Source organism: Sturnira hondurensis, unplaced genomic scaffold (assembly GCF_014824575.4).
Source record: "Sturnira hondurensis isolate 20B ecotype Veracruz unplaced genomic scaffold, ASM1482457v3 Scaffold0021765, whole genome shotgun sequence".
Classification (NCBI taxonomy): Eukaryota; Metazoa; Chordata; class Mammalia; order Chiroptera; family Phyllostomidae; genus Sturnira; species Sturnira hondurensis.
In genome coordinates, this window is record NW_028094396.1 from 848,091 (window position 1) to 867,830 (window position 19,740).

At 49.0% G+C, this 19,740-nt stretch overlaps 1 protein-coding gene and 1 long non-coding RNA gene across 2 annotated transcripts in view; one reads left to right on the plus strand and one right to left on the minus strand.

Annotated features, from left to right (window-relative positions):
• ITGB5 (integrin subunit beta 5) overlaps positions 1-19,740 on the minus strand; it is a 117,282-nt gene that overhangs the window by 55,032 nt on the left and 42,510 nt on the right. The gene's annotated exons all lie outside the window — the stretch shown is intronic.
• On the plus strand, positions 13,017-14,020 carry LOC118978310 (uncharacterized). The gene is made up of 2 exons (XR_005064686.1): positions 13,017-13,102; positions 13,836-14,020. It is a non-coding gene; the product is annotated as an uncharacterized LOC118978310 (long non-coding RNA).

Here is a 19,740-nt window from a genome sequence, read left to right on the forward strand (position 1 = left end):
GGGTGGGGAGCTGGGGAGGTGGGGAGTGGGGAGGTCACGAGGAGGTTCTGGGTCACTGGTGATGTTCTGTTTCTTGACCTGGTATTTCCACCTTGTGAAAACTCACTGAAAGGCATTTTTATGTAAAGTTTTCTATATGTACATTACAGTTTGGTAAACAGCTTAAAACTTTTAAATAAATATGCAATCATTATAATCCATGAAGTGTGCACAGGGGGCGGTGAAATGCATGGCAGATAAAGCATAATCAAGAAAGTATAAACCAGCAAGGTTTTTTGCAAGAAAAATGTGGCTTTCTTATTCAGCAGGGCAAGGCAAAGTGCTAAAACACCCTAACATAAATGCTTTATTTTTAAAAGTACATTTCATTGATTATGCTATTACAGTTGTCCCATTTTTTCTCCCCTTTATTCCCCCCACCCTACACCACCCCCCACCAGCATTTCCCACCTTTAGTTCCTGTCTGTGGACTATACATGTAAGTTCTTTGGCTTCTCCATTTCCTGTACTATTCTTAACCTCCCCCTGTCTATTTTGTACCTACCATTTATGCATCTTATTCCCTGTACCGTTTCCCCCATTCCCTCCCACCTCCCCCCCATTGATAACTCTCCATGTGCTCACCATTTCTGTGATTCTGTTCCTGTTCTGGTTGTTTGGTTAATTTATTTTGGGGGTTTTTTTTGCATTTTTTTTAAGTTCAATTGTTGACAGCTGTGAGTTTGTTGTTACTTCACTGTTTACAGTTTTGATCATCTTCTTTTTCTCAGTTAAGTCCCTTTAATATTTCATATAGTAAGGGATTGATGATGAACCCCTTTAACTTGACCTTCTCTGGGAAGCACTTTATCTGCCCTTCCATTCTAAATGAAAGCTCTGCTGGATAATCTTGGATGTAGGTCCTTGCCTTTCATGACTTGGAATGCTTCTTTCCACCCCCTTCTTGCCAGTAAGGTTTCTTTTGAGAAATCAGGTGACAGTCTGATGGGAACTCCTTTGTAGGTGACTGTCTCCTTTTCTCTTGCTGCTTTTAGGATTCTTTCCTTATCTTTAATCTTGGGTAATGTAATTATGATGTGCCTAGGTGTGTCCCTCCTTGGGTCCAACTTCTTTGGGACTCTCTGAGCTTCCTGGACTTCCTGGAAGTCTATGTCCTTTGCCACTATGTCCTTTGCCACATTGGGGAAGTTCTCCTTCATTATTTTTTCAAATAAGTTTTCAATTTTTTGGTCTTCCTATTCTCCTTCTGGCACCCCTATGATTTAGATGTTGGAACACTTAAAGTTGTCCTGGAGGTTCTTAGGCTTCTTTTCATTTTTTTGAATTCTTGTTTCTTCACTCTGTTCTGGTTGGATATTTCTTTCTTTCTTCTGCTCCAAATTGTTGATTTGAGTCCCGGTTTCCTTCCCTTCACTGTTGGTTCCCTGTGCATTTTCCTTTAATTCACTTTTCATACCCTTCATTTCTTCCTTCATTTTGCAACCAGACTCAATCATTTCTATGAGCATCCTGATTACCAGTGTTTTAAACTCTGCATCTGATAGGTTGGCTAAGCGAAGAAATCTTCATTGCTTAGCCCTTTTTCTAGAGTTCCATTCTTTCACTTGGGCCATATTTCTTTGTCTAAGTGCAGCTCTAAGATAAATGTATTGAGAGAAGGCCAATCTTTAATTTTACAAGGTGCACTAAGAACCTTAAAGAGAATCAGAAACCTAAATAGATGGACAGAGAGATCATTTCCATGGACTGGAAGAGTTACTGTTGCTGAGAGGTCATTTCTCCCCAGACTCAGCTACAGACTATACACAATCCCAACTAAAAGCCCCGAGGACCTTTTCGAGAAAATGACAGGGTGCTCCATTTTAGGGGTTCTAAAATGGGTTCTAAAATGGGTTCTAAATCCATTTTAGGGATTCTAAAATGTATATGGAAAGGCAAACAGCAGACACGAGCCAAACAACTGAAAAAGAACAACACGGTTGGGGGACTCATGACCTAAGGCTGAGATTCGTGGTAAAGCTACAGTAATCAGGACAGTGTGGTCCTGACAGACTCAACACAGAGCAGAGGCACAGGACAGAGAGAGTGGAAAGGGACCCACACACATATGGGCAATTCAGCAGAAGGCGCTGGATCAACTAGACATCCATTAGCAAAAAAACGCTCAACCTATATACCTCACTAAGTAGAAGAATTAGCTCCAAGTGGGCCAGAGACCCAGGACTATGAAACTTCTGAAGTAAACCTTTGTGCCCTTTTTAGGCAAATAGTTCTTAGCTAAGATAGTTCATTGGATTAAAAATGGATGAATTGGGCTTCAACAAAATTAGAAACATCTGCTCTTTGACAGATATCATTAAGAAAATGAAATCAAAAGACCTACATCCAAGATTGCTCTACCCAGCAAAGTTTTCATTTAGAATGGGAGGGCGGATAAAGTACTTCTCAGATAAGGTCAAGTTCAAGGAGTTCATCATCACCAAGCCCTTATTATATGAAATGTTAAAGGGACTTATCTAAGAAAAAGAAGATAAAAAATATGAACAATGAAAGGACAGCAAACTCACAGTTATTAACAACCACACCTAAAACAAAAGCAAACTAACAGGACAGCTAGATCAGGAGCAGAACCATAGAAATGAAGAACACATGGAGGGTTAGCAACAGGGGAGTGGGAGGAGGAGAAGGGGGGAGAAGGTGCAGAGAATAAGTAGCATAGACAGTAGGTAGAAAATAGACAGGGGGAAAGGCAAGAATAGTAGGAGAAATATAGAATCTAAAGAACTTGAGACATGTGGTCATAAGCTAAAGGGGGGGGAATGGTGGGGGAGGGCTGTGCAGGGTGGAGGGGAATGAGGGGGGGAATGGGACAACTGTAATGGCATAATCAATAAAATATATTTTAAAAAAAGAAAATGAAATGACAAGGCAAAGGTGGGAGAAAATATTTGCAAAAAACCCCATCTGATAAAGGACTTGTGTCAAAAATACATAAAACTCTCATAGGTGAGTAATAAGAAAAACAAATAATTGAACTTAAAGAGATAGAGAGACTTGAACAGACATTTCACCAAAGAAGACATAGGAATGGAAACACGCCCACGCAAGGACCCGGTGTGTCATTAGTCACTAAGCAAACCCCACTAAAACCACAACGAGCAAGCCATCAGGTAGCCATTCCAATGACAAACCAACCAACCCTGACAAGACCGAGTGATGGTGAGGATGTGGAACTCTCATAATGGCTGGGGAGAACCACAAAATGAATTCTTATAAAGTCAAACACCTATGTATCATCCAACCCANAGAGACTTGAACAGACATTTCACCAAAGAAGACATAGGAATGGAAACACGCCCACGCAAGGACCCGGTGTGTCATTAGTCACTAAGCAAACCCCACTAAAACCACAATGAGCAAGCCATCAGGTAGCCATTCCAATGACAAACCAACCAACCCTGACAAGACTGAGTGATGGTGAGGATGTGGAACTCTCATAATGGCTGGGGAGAACCACAAAATGAATTCTTATAAAGTCAAACACCTATGTATCATCCAACCCAGCAATCCCACTCTTTGGTATTTACCCAAGAGAAATGAAAACTCTGTGCAAGCACTCTAGCAGCTGTTCATAATGACCAAAAACTAGGAAAACCCCAACGCCCATCGCATGCTGAGCCGACAGACACACTGTGGTGCACGGGGTACCACTCAGCAACAAAAGAGACAAACTACTGATACACACGTTGTATGAATCTCAAAAGCATTGTGTTAAGTGAAAAGCACCTGACTTAAAAGGCAACTCACTGACTCCATTCACATGACATTCGGGGAGAGCCGGGAAGGGACAGAACACAGGCGGGTGGCTGCCAACGTCCGAGGGCAAAGGGACAGTGGACGGCAAGGGTACCGTGGGGATGGAAATAATCTGCGTCTCAGTTGTGGGGGCAGCTATGGGACTTTTCCCCTGAAAAGGGTGAATTTTACTCTGCAAATTATCCCTCAATAATCCTGACTAAAAAATAAAAAACCTCACTGACCCAGTAATTGTACTTCAGGGGTCCCTGCCAGAAGTAATCTGAAAAATGCACAACAGTGTTTTTACTAATAATGACAAAACAGAAAAGACATGAATATCCTATTATGCAGGAGCAGTTAAGTAAATAGAGATAACTCCTCTACAGCCATTAGAAATTATGTATAACATTATGTGTAAACATGTACCATATAAAGTGAAAAATACAGCGCTGCAACGGCAAACTACATAAGAAACAAGCATCGCTTTCTACTAAAAAGACAGTAAGACAGACTAAGGCAAAATACAACATAATGGGGCTGGGGTTAAGATCATGGGCAATCTCTTTCTTTTTTCCAAATTGTCTGTGATAAGCAAGCACCACTTTTACAAGACTGGGCTCTGAATGTTGGCTCTGTCATTCAACTCCCTTGGCGTCCTTTTCTTCCACGTCAGCTTCTGAGGGGACTTATGGGGACCTACAGGAGGGTGACAGCAAGGAAACAGAACACGAAACCTGGGGCCCTGAAGATGAGCACATGAATTTTTTAAAATTTTATTTATTTATCTTTAGAGGGGGAAGGAAAGGAAAGGAGAGAGGGAGAGAAACATGAATGCATGGTTGCCTCTCGTGCATTCTTTGCTGGGACCTGGCCTGCAACCCAGGCATGTGCCCTGACTGGGAATCAAACCGCGATCCTTTGGTTCACAGGCCCGTGCTCAGTCCACTGAATACACCAGCCAGGTCTGAGCACGTGAATTCTGTTGCTGGCCCTAATGGCCTGTGTGGCTTTGACTAAATTACATAACACCTCCAAAGCGTTTTGCTTGTCAGTAAAATAGGAATAATGATACCTAACATGTGTTGATCACTACCCTCATTCCACGTAACCCTCACTGCAACCCTTGTGAAGTAGGTAACATATGTATTGCCATCTTGTGGAGGAGAACAGAGACATTAAGAACTAGCCCAGGCTCACTGAACTAGTAAGGAGCCAAGAAGCTGGGTTCAGATCACTCGTCTCGTACCACAAAGCTGAACTACCCAGTCACATAGGGGGAGAGAGGAGGGGCTGTCTGTGTCATGAATGTGGTAATTCATGAACATACACAGCAGGCTCTCAACAAATGGCCACCAGAGCCTAAGTAAATGCTTGTTGAATCTGAAATGGAAATAGCTCCACAAATGAAGTGTCATTGCATAACAATAATAAATTCTGTTTTCTCTGAGTGGACCCTTGTTATGTAAGTGATGTTAACAGACTTGGCCCAGAGGTTGGGCTGCAGAGAATGAGTCAGGACAGGCTTATTTATTCACCCAGGCCTTGGACTTGGAGATTTTACAAGTGGTGACTCCACAAAGAATTTATATTCAAAATAATTTTCCTACTGTCTGCCTGGTCAGCAGAGCTGTCTGTTTTGAAGTCTTAAGTTTTGTATTCCACGTCTGGGGCAGGGGGCAATAGTGGGAAAACAAATTATTTTTTATAAAAAAAAAAAAGAAGTGTAGCACAGGGAACAGAGTGCTTTGGAACAGAAGAGGCTGAGTTCCAGTCTCTGTTTCGCTCCAACTCCGAGACCTGGCGCCAGCCGCCTCCCTCAGCCTTTAGTTTTGCCANGGTCAGCAGAGCTGTCTGTTTTGAAGTCTTAAGTTTTGTATTCCACGTCTGGGGCAGGGGGCAATAGTGGGAAAACGAATTATTTTTTATCAAAAAAAAAAAAAAAGAAGTGTAGCACAGGGAACAGAGTGCTTTGGAACAGAAGAGGCTGAGTTCCAGTCTCTGTTTCGCTCCAACTCCGAGACCTGGCGCCAGCAGCCTCCCTTGGCCTTTAGTTTTGCCACCTATAATACAGAGATAGCCCGACTTTGCAGGGCTGATGCTAGGTTCAGGCATAACGCATCTAAAAGCACACAGCATCTGAAAGAGCTACACAGAGATCTATAATTATGACTCTAAGACTGGTAACAATGTTTACGTTTCTCCCCTTCTGCTTTACTACTGGACAGGAGAGGCTCCAACCGTCACAGGGACTAGGAAGTACGGCACACTGAAGAGTTTAAGCTTTGCATTAGTTAAAACCACCACGAGATTTCACCACACACCTAACAGAATGGCTAAAATGGAAGGAAGGAAGGAAGGAAGGAAGGAAGGGAGGAAGGAAGGGTGAAGGGGGCTAAAAGGCACAAACTTCCAGTCATGAAGTAAATAAGCCACGGGGACATGATGTACCGCATGGCGGCTGCAGTTCCTAACACTGTCCTGCACAGCGGACAGTGGCGAGGAGACCAGCTCTTAGAAGCTGTCACAACCTAAAAAAATTCTGTGACTGTGTGGTGGCAGCTGTTGACTGGATTTATGATGGTGATCATTTTGCAGTATATACCAGTATCGAATCATTACATTGTACTCCTGGAATTAATATAATATAACGTCATGTCGATTATATCTCGATTTTAAAAAATCCAAAAGATTAACCACAACAAACGTTGACGGAGGTGTGCAGAAAATGAAATTACCATACACTGCCAGTAAGAATGTAAAATGGTATTTGACACCTTGGAAAACTTGAAGTTTCTCAAAAAGTTAAACACCTGCTCCGACTGGTGTAGCCAAGCAGTTTGGTTCCCAGTCAGGGCACAGGAAGGGGCTGTGGGTTCGGCCCACAGTCGGGGGAGCTTGCAAGAGGCAACCTTGGTCAATGTTTGTCTCCCTCTCTTTCTCTCTCCCTTTCCCTAAAAATAAATAAAATCTTGAGAAAAAAAGTTAAACACCTGCCATATAAACACCTACCTAGCCTTCTTATTCCTAAGTACTGGCCTATGAAAAATGGGAGCATGTGTTATACAAAGACTTGAATATGCAACCATTTATGGCAGCTCCATTTATAGTAAGCAAAAACTATAAATATCCAAAACAACCCAAATGTCTATCAACAGGCAGATGAATAATGAAACTGTAGTACTTCCATGCAACGGAATACTACTCAGTAACGAATGAATGAATGGAAACACTCAACAACACAGATGAATCTCAAAACAACTGGGCTGACTGAAATAAACCAGGCCAGAGTAAATCTTGTACTTATCAAATTTCAGCAAATGCAAACTAATGGGTAGTGACAGACAGGAAGTTAATGGCTGCCAAGAGTAAGGGGACCAGAGGTGCAGGAGGAAGAAATGACAAAGAAGCACAAATATCCTTTTAGGGGAGAAAGACATGCTCATTATCTTGACTGTGGTATATGTATCTCACAGGTATGTATGTACGTCAAAATTTTTAAACTGCACATTTTCAATATGTGTAGTTTATTGTACATGAATTATACCTCAATAAGCTTTTTTTTTTTTAAAGAAGGCTTGGTTTACTCAGAAAGTTATTTAAATACAATAAATCACGAGACCAGGTGGAGGATTAGTCAGGTACTGGGAAAACCACTCCTGCCTGCCCTTCGCTCTGGGACTGTCCGCACAGCAGTCAGGGCCATGGGCTGATGTCTGGCCGATCCCTGCTTGGCCAGCGGCCCAATCTTTCCAAGCTCCAGCTTTTCAGCTCTAAAAGGAGACGACACTGGTACCCACAAAACAGGGCTGTTGGGGGGAGTAAGCAAAATGATGCACAAAGAGCACCCAGCTCAGTACCCCCAGGTTAAGGCGACAGCTAGTTTCTGTCATTGGTACCTCCAGGGAGCTGGAAATCCACGACCCGAGTCTGTCAAACGGGAGCACACGGTCTGGTCTTCGGGTTGCAGGGTTTTCAGTGATGTTTATCTCCTCTCCACGTACCAGCATTTCCTGAGTTTTTAGACTGAATATATTCTCTTTCTATAGAAACTGTTTTTAAGACAAATTTTTAAAAGACCTAAACTTGTCTCCATGTCTCTTGAGTAAAAACAAGTTTTCAAAGCCAGTTTTCATTCAATGTGACAGAGGTCCGCCCTCAGATGCAAACTTCAGGGGCAGATGGGACGGGAACACTCTGGACTCAAGTCAGGCCAAGGCTGCCGTTTGCTTTGCTTGCCTTTATTTGCTGGTCCAACCTGCACCAACTTCACCGCAAGGTCTGTGCCAGCTCTCAAACTCCCAGCTCCCGCACTGGCTCCAGGAGGCAACTTCACCTTTTTTGTCACCAACATAGAAGAAGGGAACAGGAGTTCCCTTCCGTCTACTCCAGTCTCTCAGGGGGTCCGCTTCCACAGTACCAGGATGCCTCGAAAATAAAGGGGGCCACCTCCTTGAGGTGGTCCACCGCCTCTCCTCTGATCTTAATGAAGGAGCGCTCCTCCCTCCCCCAGGAACAGCCCCCACAGCCCACCCTCTTTAGAGAAATTGTTCGTTGGTCAGTCTCTCCTCTGCTTCCTTGCCATGTGCCTGCAATCTACTCAGGACTCACTGTCAAGAACCCTTCTTTTGACTCAGATACTCTGCCGATCTCGCATCACCCCTCTCTCCCTCAAGACCAGCAGATTTATTCCTCCATTTCCTTTTTTCAGTTCCTGGTGATCTGACCTCTCCTTCTGCCCTCCCCCCCCAGGCAGCGGTTCTTAGTCCCCCCTCCCGGCCTCACACTCACAGTGGCTCTCTGTCCTGGCAGCAGGTCAGGCCCCTCCAGGGAGCTTTAACTATACCGGTGCCCAGAGGTCTGCTCACACCTGGGCTCCCCTGCAGGCCTTGCCACCAAGGGGTTTAAAGCTCCCTGGGTGAGTCTGTGGTGCAGCCGAGGCTGAGAACCTTGTGCTGAGGTCCGGTCACCAGCCCCACAGACACCCTCAGGCCCCGCTCCTGGGGCCTCTCTGCTGCCAACCAGGGCCTCCTCCGAGCCCTCCTGCCCTCAGCTTCGGGGACACAACACCGTCCAGCTCCCCCAGTCCACACCGGCTGCTTGCTGACGCCATTTTCTCTCCCAGCAGTTACAGGAAGTCAAAGGTAAATCAAAGGTCCCCTGTACAGATTTATCCATGTTCCTGCATCTGCTTAGATAACTCTTAACTGCCTCCCCCGCACCTGATTTTTCCCGAGCTTTACTCCCAGATCTGTGTCATTACTCAGAGCTCAACTTACCTGAAGCTGCTGCACCGACTTCCCTCAAAATCAACTGCCCCTGGGGCTGCCCCGCTTCTGACAGTGGGACCATCAAATGTCTGCTCTAGATGAAAAATTATCTTTTTCATCAACTGCCCTCCCCTCCCGACAGCATCCATCCAGTCCTGAGCTATCCGTTCTCTTTTACTGTCTATTCCCATGACCTGTGCTGGGTGGGAGCCTCCTGGCCGCGCCGCACGCCTCCCCTGCCCTTCCTAAACACACCCAATGAGCAGGCGCAGCCCGAGGCTCACCTCCCTGCTGGCCGCCAGCCTGCACTCTGCCACCCTGGGGCGATGTGCTCTGTGACCCACACTTACTCCAGCTGGTTGGTCCAGGGGAGCCAGGTAAGTGGGTAGGTGGCCATGTTGTGTGCAAAGCAGCCATCCATGGACTCTGGACATACGTGCCAGGGGTAATGAGTAGCTGGGGAACACCCACACCCACAATCTCTGAGTCCAGCCAGGTCACAAGAAGCAAACTCTCTAGTTTTGTGGGAAGCAACCAGTCTAACCAGGGCTGGGGCTGGAGACGAGTTTCTCAGTAGAAATTCAGCAGAGAATTTGCCTGAACTCTGCTCTGCCCTCAGAAAGCGGCAGAGATCTGGAGCTGAGGGAGGAGGGGCGCAGGGCCCAGTCCCAGACTGAGCACCGCCTGGCACGTACTCAACACTCACAGAGGAAAGTGCGAATGAAGACAAACAGACCCGGGACTGGGGACCGAAGAAACCTCCCTCACGATGTCTGCAATTCACTCAGTTTCCCGGGCTATTTACTATGCTCTGAAATGTAACACCATCATTTAAACATCTAAATATAAGAAGTTCTAAAATGCTATTTATTTTATTTTATTTATTTATTTTTAGAGAGAGGGGAAGGGTAGGAAAAAGACAGGGAGAGATACATCAATGTGTGGTTACCTCTCACATACCCCCTACTGGGGACCTGGCCCACAATCCAGGCCTGTGCCCTGAGTGGGAATAGAACTGAGACCCTTTGGTTTGCAGGCCAGCACTCAATCCACAGCCACACCACCAGGGCTTAAGGAGCTATCTGAAGTGAAAATATTTCATCGAATCACCTGCAATGTGCTGAGATGTGAGAACACTAATGGGGACTGCAGAAAGGGTGGTGACAGGGTCAGACACAAACTCAAGAGGGGAGGGGGTGGGGAGGGGAGGAGTGGTGGTGACTGGAGGACCTGGGCAGCCAGGCCTGCAAGTCAGCCCGGGGGGTTGCGGGACACTGAAATGGTGAGGAGGCGAGGTGGTCCATGAAAAGGGGAAGCAGAGTGGAGATAGAAGATGGGTCTTCCAGCCTCTGAAAAGACAGATTACAAACTGGCTCCTCCCACCCTGGCTGGGTAAGTCCCAATTTGCCAAGGTTGCGGGTTCAATTCCCGGTCAAGGCATGTACAGGAGTCAATCAATGAGTGCATTAAGAAGAGGAACAACCAGAGACATTGAGGGGAGGGGGGAGAGAGATAATGGGGGAAAATAAGGGAAGGGCCATCAAGGACTGTGTACAAAGGACACACGGACAAAGCCAAAGGAGGGTAGGATTGGGGGTGGGAGGCAGGGATGGGCGGGGCAGCGGGGGTAAGGTGGGGGGGGGAATGGAGACAACTGTACTTGAACAACAACAAAAAATTATTAAAAAAATAAAAAGTTAAGGCAAAAAAGATGGAACAACAAAATGATGTTTTTCTCTATAAACATCAATAAATGAAATTAAAAGAAAACAAAAACTGACTCCTCCCAAGGGCAAGACAGACTTGTTGCCTTGTTCACCCCCAACATCTGGCTCCAGAGAGTATGAGACGAGGGAGGAGAGAAACAAGGACTAGGGAATAAGGATGTGGTTTCTCTGTTTGAAGACATGGGCCTCCAGCCCGTGGGCAATTGGTTTCTGGGGTTGGAAGGAGTCACACTGAGGGACTGCTACACCGGACAGAGGAAGAAGATCGAGGACCAGAAATAGGCTTCAACCCTCTCCCGCCCACCTCCAGCCTATCCCTGGTCCTCTTGCACAGCTGTCCACCCCTCCCGGACGTGGAGACTCCACAGGAAAGCCATCAGGAGCCAAGGGAAGCTTTTCTAGGTATCAGCTCAAAGCAAGCTGAGCTTGACACACAAATGAGTATACATGGTAGAGTTCATGGTCATGGTGGCCAATCACAGATGCAGCTTAGTGGGTGCACTGCTGAGAACCACATAAGACAGGCGAGAAGGGATTACTACAGAACAAAAGCCGGGCTCCACCAGCACACTGAGCTGTTAGGACCAGCGGTCTCCCTGGAAAGTCTTGAGGGCTGCCAGAGCTGCTGTAACTTTCAGATAAACAGGAAGCTCTTAGCTCCTGTGCACAGTAGCACGTGCAACCGTCTCCCCCCAACACGGTCCTGTTTCTACAGTTGCAAACTGGATCACCTGGGAAACCAGAATGGCTCCTTGGATAAGCACTTTGCTCTCTGAATGCTCACACCTCCCACTTCCCCTTCCTATGACAGGCACTCTAATGTCCAGTTATAAGAGCTTTGAGAAGTTACTCAACCTCTCTAGGTTTGTTTTCTTATTGAAAGGAGACAGTAAAACCACCTTCAAAAGATTAACTAAAATAACTTCTACAGAGCGCTTGGCATAGAGCCAGCTCTTAAAGCATCTGGGGGACGGTAATCAGTGACCTCAGCAGCATCAGAGCCTCAAGGAAAACATGGGAGGCAAAGGGACCGAGGTGACCCCCTGAAGGGCAGGAACATTACGATTCAGCCACTGTGTCCTAAGGGGCCAGACCTTCCATAGAGTCTGTACGCTCCGCTGGCACCCGAGGTCGCTGTACAGGCGTGGGCCTTCCAGCTGAAACCATGAGGGCAGGAGCCGTGGCCCTCATCTGCCCATCCCTCGCAGCTGCTAACGTGGCATCCTGCACGCAGTAAGGACACCATGAACTGTTGGCAAGTCATGATAAAACACTGAACCTTCACCTTCCAGGCAGGCACTGAGAGAGAGAGGACAGGCCTGGGAGGGGAGATGAGGGAGGAGAGGAGGCTGACCCGACCAGCCAGGGGCAGTCCCCACGGCAGGTCTGAGCTTGGCCACTGAGGAGTCTGAAGGCCAACCAGCACACAGTGAAAGCCAAGGTTAGATTCCTGAGCGGCTTCCCCTACCATACTGACATGCAAGCCTATTTTGGTCACTTTATAACAATAAACATGTTCTTATTGGCAGTTTGTGTTTCCTGCTTCCATCCATATTTTGTAACAAAAATAAATCTTTTTTTAAAAATCTGTTCTGTGATTAAACTTGAGGGCAAAAGTCTAGTATTTCTTTCCCTGGGGAAAAGAAATCTCAGCCTGTGACTCAGGACTCAGACATCCACCTCCAGCCCAAGCCCTGGCGTGGCGCGGGAGGAGAGCCCCTTCTGAGCTGAGCGAGAGAAACATCCGGAGTGCCTAAAGCCAGACCATACGAGTTTTCTGGTTTTTGCTGGAGGAATTACCGGCAGTCAACATCAAATATCGTTGGCAGTCAAATGTCAGCAATCTCATGCGAGCCCACCTGACGTTTACGTGCAGGTTGCTGTATCGACTTTGTAGCGCAGCTGCCAGCTCACACCGAATCCCTGACAACAGGGACTTTTCCTCACCTTTCTTTCCTTTTTGTCACCCTACCTGCCCCCGAGCACTTACTGGGAACTCATTAAATATTTACTGAGGTGGAAAGTACTGCCTAGTAACGGTACTCTGGTTCCGCTTTAATGGGCGTGGGTGAAGCGCTGCGACGTGGAGGCAGCCTGGGGTACAGAGAGAAGGGACCGTCTGCTCCTTCACCAAATGTCTAAGAGAGCCCGTGAGCCCAGTGCTGGGATGCCCAGTGCTGCGAGCCCAGTGCTGGGATGGAGGGTGCACTGCTGAGAACCGCAGGAGACGGGCTATAAAGAGTGATGACGGAACAGAACACCAGAGTTACTGGCAGAAAAACAAACTTGGCGGAAAGAGCAGCACCTGAAGTTTGCAGAGAAGAGACGGGGTCCCCGTCTTTAGGGAGCTTACTGGCTCCAAGACTCAGAGAGTGGCTCAGATAACACTAAATGGTAACCAGGGTGGATGTGAGCGAGGCTCTGGTACTCGGGGACTCAGACCTGCTCAGGAGGATCCACCAGGGAAGGCTTTCCTCACACAGACGAGTGAGCGGAGATCCGAACCGTAAGTGTAGCCGTGGCTTGTGCATGAAAGAAAAGAAGGTTCCAGAAAGAACGGAGGGGATGCACGGCAGAGCACAGAGGGTTTTCAGGGCCGTGGAACTACTGCGTGTGACGCCACAGCAGGGGACGCACGCCCTCACACATCTGTCCGAACCCACAGAATGTGCAACTCCCAGAGTGAACCCCAACATACTGCAGAGTACCACCCCAGTGGGGGACAGGGTAATGGGGGAGGCCACGTGTGTGGGGCGGGGGGTATATGGGGACTCGCTACTCTCTGCTCAATTTTGCTGTAAACCTAGAACTGCTCTTACAAAGTCAAGCCTATTAATTTTTTTTTTAAAGAAGGAAAGAAAAGCTGGAGTACAGGGGAGCAAACAGTACATGCAAAGGGCCTCACAAGCCTCAGAGTGACTCACTCAAGGTCACTGTGGCTGGAATGCAAAGGCTGGGGATGGAGGCCGGGGACATCAGTGCCCGAGGGCAGAGAAGAATAAATCCTTGTCTGTTTTCCTCTTTGCCAAACGGACGTATAAAGCAAAAAGGAGCCATTACGTGAAATGAAAATTTGACGTTCTCGCCAGGTACAGAAATACAGCCTCAGTCACAGCAGGGACCCCTAGCTTCCCCCAGGATGGTCCTTCCCTGCCACTGTTGGCCGAGGGAGCCAAGGGGTGCAGCGTCAGCTAAGACAGAAGAGATCAATGCTGGAAGATAAAAAAAGAAAAAAAAAGATCCCAGCTCTCCCTCACCGCTCCTGTCAGAACAAGCAGCTGTGAGCAGGGCAGTGAATCCCAGGGCACAGCTCCTGGGCAGTAGGCAAAACAAGAAAACATCACCTTAGGGCCTAAAATCGTCAAGTGATTAAAGGTGCACATTAACCCACAACTACCTGCCAAGTAGGGAGCCAAGGAGAACCTTCACCTCCACTGATAAATCAAATCGCTGCATGGGCAGGGGACCTGCAAACCTGCTTGCCCAGCGCCCCCAGCTTCCATGGGCCACCGGGAATTTCATGGTGTTTCACAAACGCCCTGAACCAGAGGAGGAGTAGCAGGCTGGGAGGGATCAAGCCCCAGACACTGTGGGGCTACCTGCTGGCAGAAACGGTTCACACATGTTGAGGCAGATAACCCAGAAAGCACAGAAACAGAACACGTCGGGGCAGCCCCTTCGGGTGACGCCGAGGCATCAGGGGTGGCCGACTACCTCAAGGATAAAAGGCAATCCCCTACCTTTCTCAACTAATGCTGGGGAAACTGACAGAAGTCTGAGGGTTGTAAGAAAGCAGACCAGTCTAAAGAAACCAAATCGGGTCTGCAGGAGACGGGGAAGTGGGAGAGTGCACAGCAGAAACCTCTCGCAGCCATGCCTGACACCACCCCTTCACTGTGACCTCCAGCTGCCTGGCCGGCCTGAGGCTCAAGTCTGAACCAGGAAAAAAAAAAGCAAAAGAGCAAAACCCAGGGCTCTGAGCAAAGGAACAGGGACTGTGACAGTCCTCTGATAAGCAGCACTGACCAGTACAGCTGGAGGGCACCCTGGAGGCCTTCCTGCATTGTCAGATGAGCTCTCCCAGGCCTGGAGAGGTCAGCTGGCCTCCGAGGACTGGGAGGACCGACCAGTCACTAGTAGAGGAGGCAGAGCTCGAAGCAGGACAACACGACTCCCCGTTCAGCACGACACTGAGCTACTTCCCAAAGCGCCCAGGCACCAGGTAGCAGAGAGGGCATGGGCTTTCAAATCAACCAGCGCTGGTTCCAATCCCGGCTCTGCCCTTACTAAGAGAACTGTAGTGAATTCCTGTGCCGCTCAGTTTCCTCGCCTGTGAGCTAGGGGACAATGAAAGGACTGTGGTGTAGCTCAGAGGGACTGTGCACAAAGCATCTGGAGCACAAAGAATGGTCGAGCCAGGGCAGCGGTTATTTTGCTTCCGGGCTTCCACGGAATTCGTCTTCCTGCAGAAAGTCTTGCCAGAGTGAAGCTGTCCCTGCAGCCTCCTGGGGCTGTGGTCTCCACTGTGGATCAGAATGCTCTCGCCAGCAAAGGAAGAAAGGGCCCAGTCCCTGCCAAGGCGTTTTACTCAGCATGTAAACTTTGTTTGCTTTGACACTCAATCATCCACCTACTTCTGAGAGGGCATGTAATGCTTTAAAATTTCAACACACAATGCAAAATGTGAGACTCAAGATTAAAACAGAAAGCCCATCTGAAGGACATGGAAGATGAATGCTAGGGCACTAGGAGCTGAGGCCAAAAGGGACGCGCGCTGCGCTGCACAGATCTCTTTCCTGTTTGAAAGGGGGAAAGAGCCCACAGACCCACATGCAGCTGGGACGTGCCCAGCTGGCTCAGAGCTGCCAATAGCGTGCTGAGGCTGAGAGGCCTTAGGAAGAAAAGGGCGCACCTGTCCAGGGGAGCAGCAGGGAAGCAGCGTTGCTGCAGCGGGAGCTACTCACCGCCCTCCCACCTGTGGTTTCAGAATAAACAACTTGGAGTCAACCTCTAGAAAGTCACGAAAGTGGTAACAGGAGAAACTATTATTCTGACCAAGAAAACGTATGAACAGGTACAATAATAAATAGGTTTCTAGGCAAAGATACGAAATTGAGGGCAGTGCCATTCCCTCCTTCCAACCCAGCTGGGTGTGACTCGACAAAAACAATGCCTGTGTGGGTCACAGGTGCGGCTGAGCCATGGACGCGGTTAGACGGCCTTTCACAGCCACGTGACCTTCTAGGAGAGAGACAGCCACTCCAAACTTGCAGAAGCAAGCTCACTATCCTAAATCAAATCTCAAATAGAAACAGACAGCTTCCTTCTGTTTCCCAAGAATGGCTCTGCAAGAAATACAGAGCGGGCCATGGAGGTGGGGTTAAAGGTCAGGCATGTGAACATCCCACGCCCTGTGTCTCACAGTTGATAACTAACAGTCCATCCCAGGGAAACCAGGGTGAGAAGGAGACCAGAGCAAAGACGCCCGTGGGCTGTGAGCTAGGCCGGCTTCGGCCGCATCTCCAAGGGCTCAGGGGCAGAGGAGGGCAGGGTCGCCTCAGGGGCCGGCCAGCCGGCAGCTCCAGCCTGAGGGGCTCCGCTGCATCAGCAGAGGTTTCAGGCCTGCTGGCCCCCAGACCCTTAGTGGCAGGATTAAGTGGGCTTTCCATCTGGGCAGAGCCAGAGGCAGGCAACTCAGTAAACGGGGTAAGGAAGTCTTAGGAGTTAAAAAAAAAAAGTGAAAAATATATCACTGAAATTAAAAATCTAATCATCATTGAAATCTAATTATCATTAAAAATTAGACAAAGCCCAGTCACCAGTTGAGGCGGTTCAAGAGGCAGCTGCTTGGTGTTCCCCTGACGCATCTGTTTCTCGCCATTTCTCCCTCCCTTCCTCTCTCTCTAAACATAAACAAAAATTTCTTTCAAAATAGAAACAAGGAAAAACGAGGACGAAAAGAGGCTTTGCTTGGGGCGATGGGTGCACGACACGACACGACAACGCAGTGTGCTGACGATGTTTTACTGAGTCATACCCTCCAAACCTATGTGGTTTTGTGAACTGATGTCACCCCAATATATCCTCTTTTAAAAAACTGAAATGTCACAGAAATAAATCCTATCTGGGACCAGCTTCGAACAGAGGGAGACGAAGTGGCTGGGACACAGATGAAAGGGGAGAGGCCAGGAGCCGGTGTTGGCTGAGCAGGAGCACGGGGTGGGCGGGGCTCCACGGCACCGCTCTTCCCACTGTTGATGTCTGAGGTTTCGTAATTTTTAACACACATACTCACTGTGGAAATTCAGGTAAATACAAAGTTTTTTAAACCCCGAAAAAACAAACCCGCAGATAATCCTATCACTTGGAGACAACTATCATGACTTCAGTCTACTTATTTCCAACATTTTTTCTGTCTTTTGTTTGCAAAATAGGGTCATGCTGTTTGTACTGTTTAATCACTTGCTTTCAACTCCCCTCTTAATTTAGCTTAAGAATTATTCAATTCCTTAAATATTCTTTAAAAGTATGACTGCTACACAGTTATTCCTGTGAAGACAGGCCACAGGATTAAGATGGCGGGGTAGGTAAAACGCTGTATTCACCTCCTCCCACAACCACTCAAAATTACAACCACGCTCAGAACCACCACCACCCACAGCTCCTGAAATCCAGCTGACCAGACACGTCCTTTAACCAACGACACAAAGCAGCCGCAGCAGCGGCACAGACTGGTAGGAGGGTGGAGATGCAGAGTGGGCTGCGCCCACACCCACGAGTGGCAGGTCAAAACTGGGAGGGTATCTTCACTGCACAGGTCCCTCCTGAGGAGTGGGGGTCGCAGCCCCACACTAGGCCCCCAGGTCAGTGTTCCAGCACTGGGCAGAGAAGTCCCCATGACTTCTGGCTGTGGAGACCAGCTGGGATCTAGCCTGAGGGAGCCGGAGACTGGAGTCCCAGGCAGTTCTGTGTGAAGGGCCTCACTCAGACGTCTCAGACCCACCGCCTCTGAGCTCCAGCCTGGAGGCAGCAGCTCGAAAGGTACCAGGATCATGCGGGGAGACACTGAATTGTCCAGCGTCAGGGTGAGAGCTGAGGCAGGGGGGGCAGCTTTCTTCCGGACAGAAGTGCCGGCAGAGGCCATGTCCCTTCTGAGCCCTCCTCACACAGAGCCAGCAGGCCGGGGCGACATCTGAGACTCCATCGACTTGGCCACCACGGTGTGCCTGGATTCCCTGAAGAGTCTGCCCCACCCAACTCGCAGACCCACCCAAGCTGCTGCTCATGCTTCAGACTTTCAGAATAATCTCTCAAACAAGAAGCACCTGACATTGGCGTGCTCTGTACCTCTCCCTAGGTGGCCTCAGGCCCAGCACTAGTGGCAGCTGCCTTGGTTCGCAGCGTGGCCTCTCCTAGGCACCTCCAAGCCCGGCGCAAGTGGCAGCCATCTGCATGAGTGCTTCGTAGCTCATGCTGGGTGGCCCTGCGCAAAACACAGGGGCGGCTGACTTGGACTGTACTCCCCAGAGGCCCCAGAGCCAGCACACCTGGTGCACAGCTCCAGACTGCATTGACGCATCGCCCAATCACCTCCACAAGCGACACACTCCAGGGGTGGACTTAACGGGCACCTGAGCCCCACGGAAGTAAGTCCCGCTTCATGGGCTATGCCCCTGCACAGCTCATCCTCCACAGAGGTCACAGCCAGTCCTTACAGCTGACTGACCTGGGGCTAAATCCCTCCCACTGTGGTGCCAACCGCAACCAAGGCTCAACGACAAGGCGGTGTGCACGGCCCACACAGGGGGCGCACCTAGAGGGCCCGGTGCAGTTGAGTGGGAGGCTGTGGCACCACTGGGCCTCGAGGAGCACCTGCTACGTTGGGCCANCACCCAAGCTGCTGCTCATGCTTCAGACTTTCAGAAGAATCTCTCAAACAAGAAGCACCTGACATTGGCATGCTCTGTACCTCTCCCTAGGTGGCCTCAGGCCCAGCACTAGTGGCAGCTGCCTTGGTTCGCAGCGTGGCCTCTCCTAGGCACCTCCAAGCCCGGCGCAAGTGGCAGCCATCTGCATGAGTGCTTCGTAGCTCATGCTGGGTGGCCCTGCGCAAAACACAGGGGCGGCTGACTTGGACTGTACTCCCCAGAGGCCCCAGAGCCAGCACACCTGGTGCACAGCTCCAGACCGCATTGACGCATCGCCCAATCACCTCCACAAGCGACACACTCCAGGGGTGGACTCAATGGGCACCTGAGCCCCACGGAAGTAAGTCCCGCTTCATGGGCTGTGCCCCTGCACAGCTCATCCTCCACAGAGGTCACAGCCAGTCCTTACAGCTGACTGACCTGGGGCTAAATCCCTCCCACTGTGGTGCCAACCACAACCAAGGCTCAACGACAAGGCGGTGTGCACGGCCCACACAGGGGGCGCACCTAGAGGGCCCGGTGCAGTTGAGTGGGGAGGCTGTGGCACCACTGGGCCTCGAGGAGCACCTGCTACGTTAGGCCACTCCACCAAGCCTGTGAGACAGCAGCCCTACCTAACACACACACACACACACACACACACACACACACACAGGGAGGCTGCCAGAATGAGGGGTCAAAGAAGCATGGCCCAAACGAAAGAACAGAACAAAACTCCCAAAAAGAACTGAACAAACTGGAAATCAGCAACCTACCAGATGCAGCTAAAAACACGGATTATAAGGATGCTCCACGAACTTAGTGAGAACCTCAACAGTGTAAAAGAGGACATGGAAAGCATGAAAAAGAACCAGTCATAAGTGAAGGCTATACTCCCGACTGGTGTGGCTCAGCTGGTTGAGCACCATCCTGCAAAGCAAAAGGTTGCTGGTCAATTCCCAGTTTGGCACATGCCTGGCTTGCGGGCCTGTGTGTGTGCAAGAAGCAACTGATTAAAGTTTTTCTCATACATCAATGTTT